Genomic DNA, 10,019 nt, shown 5'->3' with positions numbered 1-10,019 from the left:
TTTTCTTTTCTTTCACAGAAAGCAGGAGTGGGGAGGGTCAGAGGGAGAGGGAGAGAGAATCTTAAGCAGGCTCCACGTCCAGCACAGAGCCTGATGCAGCTCAATCTCATGACCCTGAGACATGACCTGAGCTGAAATCAACAGTCAGACATTTAATGGACTGAGCCATCTAGGCACCCCTAGAAGACTCTGTTTCTATCACTTCAATATTTGGAGCTCAGACTATGTCAGACAGCTCTTACATAACACTTCTGATCTCTCTGTCTCACCAATATGGGGCAACCCACACCATGCAGACTCCCTCCAGCTTCATGCAGATGCGGTGGCACAGCCTCTCCCTCAAGACAGTCCCAGGGCTGCTTCATGTGCCTCTCACCTCCTGCACACACTTTCTTCCCAGGAAAGCCTGCCCTAAGCCTGTGCTTAGAGGAATGAGAGTTATTGCCTTGTGGGGCAAAACTTAATGGATCTGTGCTCCTTCCTTTCCTTTCCTGGATACAGTTCTGAGAAGCATTTCATTGTGCTCTGTGTCCACTTGCTAACACATCCTGTCATGACTCTCCCTCTTTCCCTGTACTGGACGACACCCTCTGCTGTGGTAGGCAGCCTCTACATGCCCCCTGGGGTCCTGCCTCATAGTATTCACACCCTTGGGTAATCTTCTCTCCTTGATTATGGGCTGGACCTAGTGATTATTCTAAAAACAGAATATGGCAATGGTGATAGAATGTCACTTCTGAGATAAGATTATAAAAAGACTCTGACTTCCATCTTGTTTGCCCTCTTTTGCTCTCTCTCTCCCTCTGGGGGTTTGGTTCTGGAGAAAGCAACAGGTTGTGTTGTGAGCCCTGTGGAGAGGCTCATATGGCAAAGAACAGATGTCATAGACCAATAGCCAGTGAGGACGTGAAGATCCTCCCCCAGTCCACCCCCAAGGGACCTTCATTGCACCTTGTCCCACCGCTGCCCCAGCAGATACCTTGTTGCAGCCCTACAGGGGACTCTGCCTGAGAGGCGCTGGGCTCAGCTGCTCCTGGATTCCTGATCCACAGAAACTGTGCATTAATGAATGTGTTACTTTAAACAGTAAACTTTTGGAGTATAATGGAGCATCTGTAACACAACAATAGGTAACAAATGCATCCTACACCCTACATCACCCCTCTCTTTCATTTCTGTTCCCTGGGCTCACATTCCCCAGGAAGGTGCTCACAAATAGGATTTTTGTATCACATGGTTTTTTGGGGAACTTTGACTAAGACATATCTTCTTCATGTTCTCTGGTATTTATTTACTCATTCTCTCTGTGATGTGTAAGCCTCCCCTTTATTTATTTATTTAGCCTAGAATAAGGTAAATCCTTTTGATTTGCTCACTCCCCTTTTTTTTCAGCTCAGGATAATTTTCCTCAGTGTGGTATTTTTGGTTGTTATTTCTGTACCAGGTTTTCTCATTTCTCTCTTGGGAACGCTAACAAGTTTTTGGCGTCCATCTCCCTTTCCTGTCCTCCCTGCTTGTTATCTTCTCTCTCATCTCTCTCTCTCTCTGAAAATTTTTTTCCTTTGCATTCTGAAGTAGGTTCTCATGTTGGTTTTTCACATTTCTGATTCAGTTTTCAACTAAGTTATTTCCATTACCAACTCCAAACAATAGTGACTTCTCAAATTGATGAAGGTACCTTTTATGAAAAACCCTTAGATATTTTTAATTAAATTTTATATTGCCCTTTGGTTGATAAATCTATTTTTGAGATACAGAAGATTCTGGTAATAGCCTAGAACCCTGGGGGACTCAGGAGAGGGACAAATCAGTGCAGGACCAGGGGCACGGTTATGACTTGAGGACAATGTAAAGAGAGTGAAGCGGGGGTGTGTGTATTACCTTGCTGTAGTAACAAGCCCAACTACATTATAATCAGCCTACATGTTTCCCATGAGAAGTGCCAGCCAGACAATACCTTGCGCTCATGTCTTCCCCTGAGGCTGCACATTGCCTTTCTCTGATTTCTTACCCCCTTCAAAGCTACACTTAATATTCACTTGAATTAGGTTTCATCTATATCAGAATATTTAGGGTGGGACCACACTACCATGATTTGTTCCAGGAATGGCCTTGGCAGTAAGCAAGCAGTGTCTTTATTTCATAGCTGGGAAAAACTGGTTCACAGAGAAGTTAAATAATTTATCCAAGATCAGAAATCTGGGGGAAGAGCAGAGAACTTTGTAACATTCTTCTATTTTCAGAAATTCTTCATTTTAACAATTGCACTGTTTTGAAATAAGTTATGAAATTTTTGTTTTTGTTTTTTAATTTAAATTGGGTCTTACCTTTGGTGAAATTCTCAAAATTTGTCTTCAGTACATACAGTCTTCTATTTCTGTGGTCTTTTTCTCCTTCCCTCTTCTTTCCATTTCTGCTTATCTGTAATGTTTCAGCCAAGGATCCCTTATCAAAACCTGGTCTTAGCAAAGGAGCTGAATCTATACCCTCATACAAGAAAGGTATTTATTAATGTTTAAGATATTCTCCCTATGAATTACAAATATATGAATCTTGTGGAATTTGGGGGACTTGAAAAGTTAGAATGGAGGGTGAAGGAACTGAGGTGAAGAGTGGGGAAAGAAGTGTGGAAAAATTTCTTTTCTTGGCCCATATAACTCACTATCTAAGTTCTACTTACTTCTCCTGCTGTCGGAATATGCCTTGCAGTGACTAGCAGGATGTCCTGGGCAGAGTGCACCAGGAATAGTTATCTTGCTTGCTCAGGCTTACGTGTGTGTGTGTGTGTGTGTACACACACACACACACGTATATATATAACTATTATTATTTTTCTTTTTAGTTCAACACAGGGCTTGAACTCACAACCTTGAGATCAAGACTTGAGCTGAGATCAAGAGTTGGATGCTTAACCAACTGAGCCACCCAGGTACCCCAAAAGACTTTATTTTTGACAGCAGTTTTAGGTTCATAGCAAAATTGAATGGGAAGTCCAGAGAGTTTCCATGTATCTCTTAACCCCCACCTCTCCCCACAGCCTTCCTTACTACCAATATCCTGTATCAAAGTGGGATATTTGTTATAATTGATGAGCCTACATTGACATAATAATAATCCGCATAATAATCCTCCAAAGTCCATAGGTTATACGAGGGTTCACTCTTGGTGTTGTACATTCTCTGGGACTGGACAAATGTATAATGACATGTATCCATCATTATAGTATCACACAGAATAGTTTCACTGCCCTAAAATTCCTCTGTGCTCCACCTATTCATCTCTCCTTCCTCTCTCAACTCTAGAAAACAGTGATCTTTTTACTGTCTCCATAGTTTTGTCTTTTCCAGAATGCCATATAGTTGGAATCAGATAAAATATAGCCTTGTCAGATTGACCTTTTAACTTGGTATAACATTGAAGATTTCTCCATGTTTTTCAATGGCTTGATAGCTTATTTCTTATTAGTGATAAATAATAGTCCATTGTCTGGATGTATCCATTCACCTACTGAAGGACATTTGGTTGCTTCCAAGTTTTGGCCATCATGAATAAAGTTGCTGTAAACATTCATGTGCGGGTTTTTGTATGGAGTAAGTTTCCAAGTGGAACATGATTGTTGGACTATATGGTAAGAGTGTGTTTAATTTTTTTTAAATTTTATTTTATTATGTTAATCACCATACATCATTAGTTTTTGATGTAGTGTTCCATGATTCATTGTTTGCATATAACACCCAGTGCTCCATTCAGTACGTGCCCTCTTTAATACCCATCATCAGGCTAACCCATCCCCCCACGCCCCTCCCCTCTAGAACCCTCAGTTTGTTTCTCAGAGTCCAAGAGTATGTTTAATTTTGTAAGGAACTGCCGAAACGTCTTCCAAAGTGGCTGTACCATTTTACATTCCTACCAGCAATGAATGAGAGTTCCTGTTGCTCCACATCCTTATCAGCATTTGGTGTTGTCAGTGTTTTGGCCAGTCTCAGAGGTGGGTAGTCCTATTTGTCGTTTTGACTTTCAATTCCCTGATGACAAATGATGTTTAGCATCTTTTCATATGCTTATTTGCCATCTGTATATCTTCTTTGGTGAGATGTTTTAAATTTTTAAATCTGTTTGTATGTTTTCTTACTGTGAAATTTAAGAGTCCTTTGTATATTTTGGGTAACAATCTTTTATCAGATAGGTCATTTGCAAATATTTTCTCCTAGTTTGTGGCTTGTCTTCTCATTCTCTTGAGGCTCAGGCTTCTCTACAGGTATCTTCCACTTTTTGAAAGCTTGCATTACCCCACTTCACTTTTACAAAAGACCTACATTAGTACCTGCTTTCACTAACTAAAGAAATCTTAGGATTTTTGCCTTTTTTTTTTTTTAAGATTTATTCATGTATTTTAGAGTGCACGAGTGATGAGGGGAGGGGCAGAAGGAGAGAATCTTCAAGCAGACCCCTCCCCACCCCCCTCTGAGCACAGAGCCAACCATGGCACTTGATCCCACTACCCATGAGATCCTGAGCTGAGCTGAAACCGAGTTGGTTTCAGACTGAGCCACCCAGACGCCCCTTAGGATTTTTGCTTTTATGAAAAAAGGTGAAAAGCAAAAACAGTGTTCAGCATTTGCTTTGCCATGAGCCATTACAGAGGCAGCACACCCCCAGCAGTGACAGGTGCTCCTTCCCCGGGAACTATACCCAGCATCTCAGCATCAAGCTGCCATAGCTTTGAAATGTGTCTGTGAGCATCTGTGCTTTATCTCAATTTATTCTGTGCATCTGCTAGCAAGATGTGTCCTGAAATATCAGAAAAGCCTAAGAAGAAGTTATCTTTTGGGTCTGGGAATGCTCAAATTTTTTTCTATATAAGTTAATGGTGATTGCTTCTTTGTTTTACACCATTTCAGCTTTGGAGCAGTTTCATAGGAATGCTCTACTTTTGGATAAGGAGGGCAACCTGTATATGAAGAAAGTAGTTTCTTTTTCATGTTCATTTACTTACTTGTTTCTGAGAAGCAGCCAACAGAGTTGAGGTGACAAGAAAAGAACATTATGTTCTGGTAACCATGGAGTAGGGAGGTCCTAAAAAGGACAGTTAGTTTCTGTTTTCAGCTGGTGGGTTGCATATATCTCATCACTAGAAGCTATATGGAGATTAAGTAATGGAGTATCGAGGTTTACCTAGAGATTTCTTCTATATTCTTTGGAGCTTTAGGGCCTTGTTGCTCTTGGAAGTTACAGATCCCAAATCTGTGTCAGTGTATCATATTGGCTGTAGGATCAGCCCTGTATAAATAAAACTGATAGGTCCCAATAAAACTAATTAGCTCCTCCAGTGTATAGTGATTTCATTGTGGGTCTAATTTGCATTTCTTTGATAACTAATGATATTGAACATATTTTCATATGCTATTAATATAATCTTTTGTGAAATGTGTTTTTTAAAATTTTTAAAAAAATATTTATTTGACAGAGACAGCGAGAGAGGGAACACAAGCGGGGGGAGTGAGAGGGAGAAGCAGGCTCCCCATTGAGCCGGGAGCCCGATGTGGGGCTCGAACCCAGGACCCTGGGATCATGACCTGAGCCGAAGGCAGACGCTTAATGACTGAACCACCCAGGCACCCCTCTTTTGTGAAATTTAAATATTGTGTTCATTTTTTAAAAAATGGGTTGTTTTCTTATTATTGAGTTGTAGAAGTTCATTATATATTTTGATGTAAGTCCAATGTCAGGTATCGATTACAACCATTTCTCCCTTTGCCTTTTCTTTTTTCTTTTTTTTTTTTTTTAAAGATTTTATTTATCTGACAGAGAGAGAGAACAAGTAGGCAGAGAGACAGGCAGAGGGAGAGGGAGAAGCAGGCTCCCCACTGAGCAGGGAGCCTGATGCGGGGCTCGATCCCAGGACCCTGGGATCATGACCTGAGCCGAAGGCAGCCGCTTAACCGGCTGAGCCCCCCAGGCGCCCCATCCCTTTGCCTTTTCTTAATAGTGTCTTTGATGTTTTTAGTTTTGATGAAGTTCAACTCATTATTTTTTTCCTTTTATGATTGGTGCTTTTATTTTCCCCATCTAAAAAGATCTTTGCCTATTCAAAGGTCACAAAGATATTTCCCTATATTTTTATCTAAATTTTCTTTAATTTAAAAAAATTTTATCTTTTACATAGGTCCCTTTTAAGATTTTTATGTAGTGTTAGAAAAAGTCAAGGCTAACTTTTATCTGTATGGCTATCAGTTTTACAGCATTATTTATTGAGAAGACTGTCCTTTCTTCATTGACTTACATTGGCACTTATATCAAAAATCAATGACTCGGGCGCCTGGGTGGCTCAGTTGGTTAAGCGACTGCCTTCGGCTCAGGTCATGATCCTGGAGTCCCTGGATCGAGTCCCGCGTCAGGCTCCCTGCTCAGCGGGGAGCCTGCTTCTCCCTCTGACCCTCCCCCCGTCTCATGTGCTCTCTCTCTCAAATAAATAAATAAAATCTTAAAAAAAAAAAAAAAAGATAAAAAAAAAATCAATGACTCGTATACATGTGGGTCTGCTTTTGGACTCTCTAATTTATTTCATTGATCCGTGAACTATCCTGTCACCACACTGTCTTGATTACTTAATTATAGCCTTAAATATAGTCTTTAATTAAATATAGACTTAAATATAGTCCTCTAGCTTTGTGATTTGTTTCAAATGAACTGCTGGTTCATCTAAATGTGTAGCTCCATTCCTCCTAGCGCCTTCCTCTTACAACTAAAAATCCTTTAGTTTTTATCCTTTATTTTATTTTATTAAAGATTTTATTTATTTATTTGGCAGAGACACAGCAAGAGAGGGAACACAAGCAGGGGGAATGGGAGAGGGAGAAGCAGGCCTCCTGCTGAGCAGGGAGCCCAATGTGGGGCTCGATCCCAGGACCCTGGGATCAGGGCCTGAGCCAAAGGCAGACGCCTAACGACTGAGCCACCCAGGCGCCCCTTATCCTTTGGTTTAAATCCTTGTGCATTTAACACAACCATGAGCTTAGGAAGACTCTGAAAGGTAGAAAAAAGAAGATGGGCTGCCTAGGACCTCAGGACTTAAGGAAGAATAAGGTGGTGAGTTTCTGGGTTTCCCTGTAGCCTCTCCTATATCTTGAACCAGGAGCTGCGGAAATCTCCAACCCAGATGACCAACAGGTACAGACACAAACAACTCCCAACCTTCTCCTGGCAAGTAAGTAACAAATAACTCTGTTCTCCCTTGCCAAAGTTTGGGAAAGGGATGGCCTAACAACAAAATATTTTAGGCAATACCAGCCCTACTCCATCCAAACACCAATGGAGAAACCACACCCCTCTCCCCTATCCCACAAAAACAAACTATGTGCTCCAGTCCCCCCAGTGGGTATCAGCAGGGCCGAGTGGGAAGCTGATCTTCCATTTCCTGCCCAGTGGAAGCACATGGTGCTCTGATTTCTATGCCAGGGTAGTGTCTACAGAGTCCAGTGGTCAGTTGAGTCTCCATGCCCACCCAGAAGCCACAAGAAATAAGGTGGCAGTGCTAGTCACCACTAGGTTGAAGGGAGAGGTAGACACATCCACACTTATCGTTGTGGATTTCAATACCCCATTCTCAGCAATTGATAAAATTAATGAACAGAAAACTCTTCAGCTATTCTTAGTCCTTGTATTTACCCTAAAAATTTTGAATCTGTTTTTCAATTTTTGAATAAAACTCTACTGGAATTTTAATTGGGATTATGTTTATAGGTTGTACATTTCTAGGCCAATTTAAGAAGCATTGACTTACCAATATGGAGTCTTTCAAGATATAAACTGATATCTTTCCATTTATTTAGGTCTTTATTTTAGTAATGTTTTATAATTTTAGTGTACAGATCTTACACATATTTTATTAACTTTATTCCTATGTATTTCATATTTTTGATAGTATTTTAAATGATTTGTTTAACAAAAATGTCTTTATTTGGCCTTGGAAGATATTTTTGCTGGATATAGACTTTGGCGCTGACAATTTTTTGTTTGTTTGTTTCAGTACTCTAAAGATATTATTCCAGAATTTTCTTGCCTTCATTGTTTCTGATAAGAGGTCAGTATTCACTTGTGTCATTGTTCCCTGGTACATGATGTGTCATTTTTGTACCTCCTTTTAAGATTTTCTCTTAAGGGGCGCTTGGGTGGCTCAATCATTTAAAGGTCTGCCTTCAGCTCAGGTCATGATCCCAGGGTCCTGGGATCGAGCCCCACATTGGGCTCCCTGCTCAGTGGAGAGCCTACTTCTCCCTCTCTCTCTCTGCCCTTCCCCCTGCTCATGCTCTCTCTCTCTCAAATAAATAGGATCTTTTAAAAAAATTAAAGATTTTCTCTTCATCTTTGCTTTTCAGTAGTATCAGCATAGTTTTCTTCATATCTGTTCTTCTTGGGATCACCTGATTACCTTCAATCAGTAAATATAACTTTCTCCAAAGTAGGAAAATCTGTGGTCACTATTATTCAAAAATTTTTCTGGTCTCTTCTCTCTCTCCTCTCCTTACATAACTTCAAATACATGCCTGTTAGATGTTGATAAGGTAAATCCTTTAGGCTCTGTTAGGTTTTTTTCCAGCCTTTTTCCCTGTGATCTTTATACTGGATAAATTTCTATTGATTAATATTCAAGTTTCTTGACTCTTTTCTCTATCATCTCAATTCTTTTGTTAAGTTCATCCAGTTTTTGCATTTTTTGGGGGGTTCTTTTTTATAATTTCTGTTTCTCTGCCTTTTCATTATGGGCATGTTTCCCTTTACTTCACTGATCAGAATGATAATACCTACTTTAAAAATTCTTGTCTGCTAATTCCAACATCTGGAACATCTCAGGGTTTGTCTCTATTGACTGTCTTTTTTTCCTGAAAATTGCTTGTATTTTCCTGTTTGTTTGTGTGTTGAATATTTTGGATTGCATCCTGGACATTGTGAATTTTAAGTTGTGAAGACTTTCAATTTTATTGTATTTCTCCAGAGAGTTGTGGTTTTGTTTGGTTTAACAGGCAGTTAATTTTGCTGTACTCAAACTATGGACTCTGTCTCTTGAGCAGTAATTCAAATTGCAGCTCAGTTCTTATATCCTTAACTGGATTGGTTGCAGTCTGTCCACCTATGCAAATTCAAGGGTTAGGCAGATATTTGGGATGAGTATATACACAAAATGTGTAGCTCCCCATCTCTGTTCTCTTTTGGGATTCCACTCTCATTTTTAGCAACTGAGTTGCTCCAAACTTTGTATTCTGTTTCTTTAATCCTGACAGACTGTGACTTTTAAAGGTTTAGTCACCCTGCACAATGCTGGTTGCAGTCTGTCTTCAGACTTAAAGTTGTAAGAAATAGGGTATACACCCTGTTCCATTTCCTTCCTTTAGGTGTCATTTTCCCTCCAGAACCTGCTTTTGTTCACAGTCCAGTCTTTCAGATAATTTTGTTGTTATTATTGTTTGTTTTGTTTTCATGTTTTTTTTCTCCAGAGTTTATTGTTCTGGTAGAACGGTCCAGTAAGAGGTTATTCAGTCAAACTAAAGGTACAGTACCCAATGGCATTGTTTAAAAATGTTTTAATCCATTTTACAATATTTTTTTGTTTGCAAGTAGAATTATAATGATCTTTTTGTATAATGACCTGTGCCTGGTGTCCTTACTGAATTTACTTTACAGTTGTAGTCACTTATTTATAGATTCTTAGTATATTTTATATACATGATCACTTTGTCTGTGGCCACTGTACTTCTCTCTCTCTCCAGTCTGTATGTCTTTCATTTCTTTTTTGTACCTAATAACATTGGTTCCAACTCCCAGCACAACATTGGATACAAGTGGTGAGATCAACTACCCTGCCTTGTTCCTTATCTAAAGGTGATGGCATTTGGTCTTTCACCATTAAAGCTGATGTTAGTGTAGTTTTTTCATAGATCCCTTTTATCAGGACATTCCCTATATTCCTAGTTTGCTGAAAGCTTTTATAATAATTTGGCGTTTAATTTTGTTAAGTGCTT

At 39.7% G+C, this 10,019-nt stretch overlaps 1 long non-coding RNA gene across 1 annotated transcript; it reads left to right on the top strand.

Moving 5' to 3' along the window:
* The first annotated feature begins 2,771 nt into the window (after nt 1-2,771).
* On the top strand, nt 2,772-9,567 carry LOC145719322 (uncharacterized). Its single transcript, XR_014142303.1, has 4 exons — nt 2,772-3,988; nt 7,136-7,207; nt 8,030-8,083; nt 9,495-9,567. It is a non-coding gene; the product is annotated as an uncharacterized LOC145719322 (long non-coding RNA).
* The last annotated feature ends 452 nt before the right edge of the window (nt 9,568-10,019 follow it).

Source organism: Leptonychotes weddellii, unplaced genomic scaffold, assembly GCF_054177405.1.
Source record: "Leptonychotes weddellii isolate Sample4059 unplaced genomic scaffold, ASM5417740v2 HiC_scaffold_3819, whole genome shotgun sequence".
Lineage (NCBI taxonomy): Eukaryota > Metazoa > Chordata > Mammalia > Carnivora > Phocidae > Leptonychotes > Leptonychotes weddellii.
Note: the sequence above shows the minus strand (reverse complement) of the source record. Positions and strands in the feature narration are given on the sequence as shown.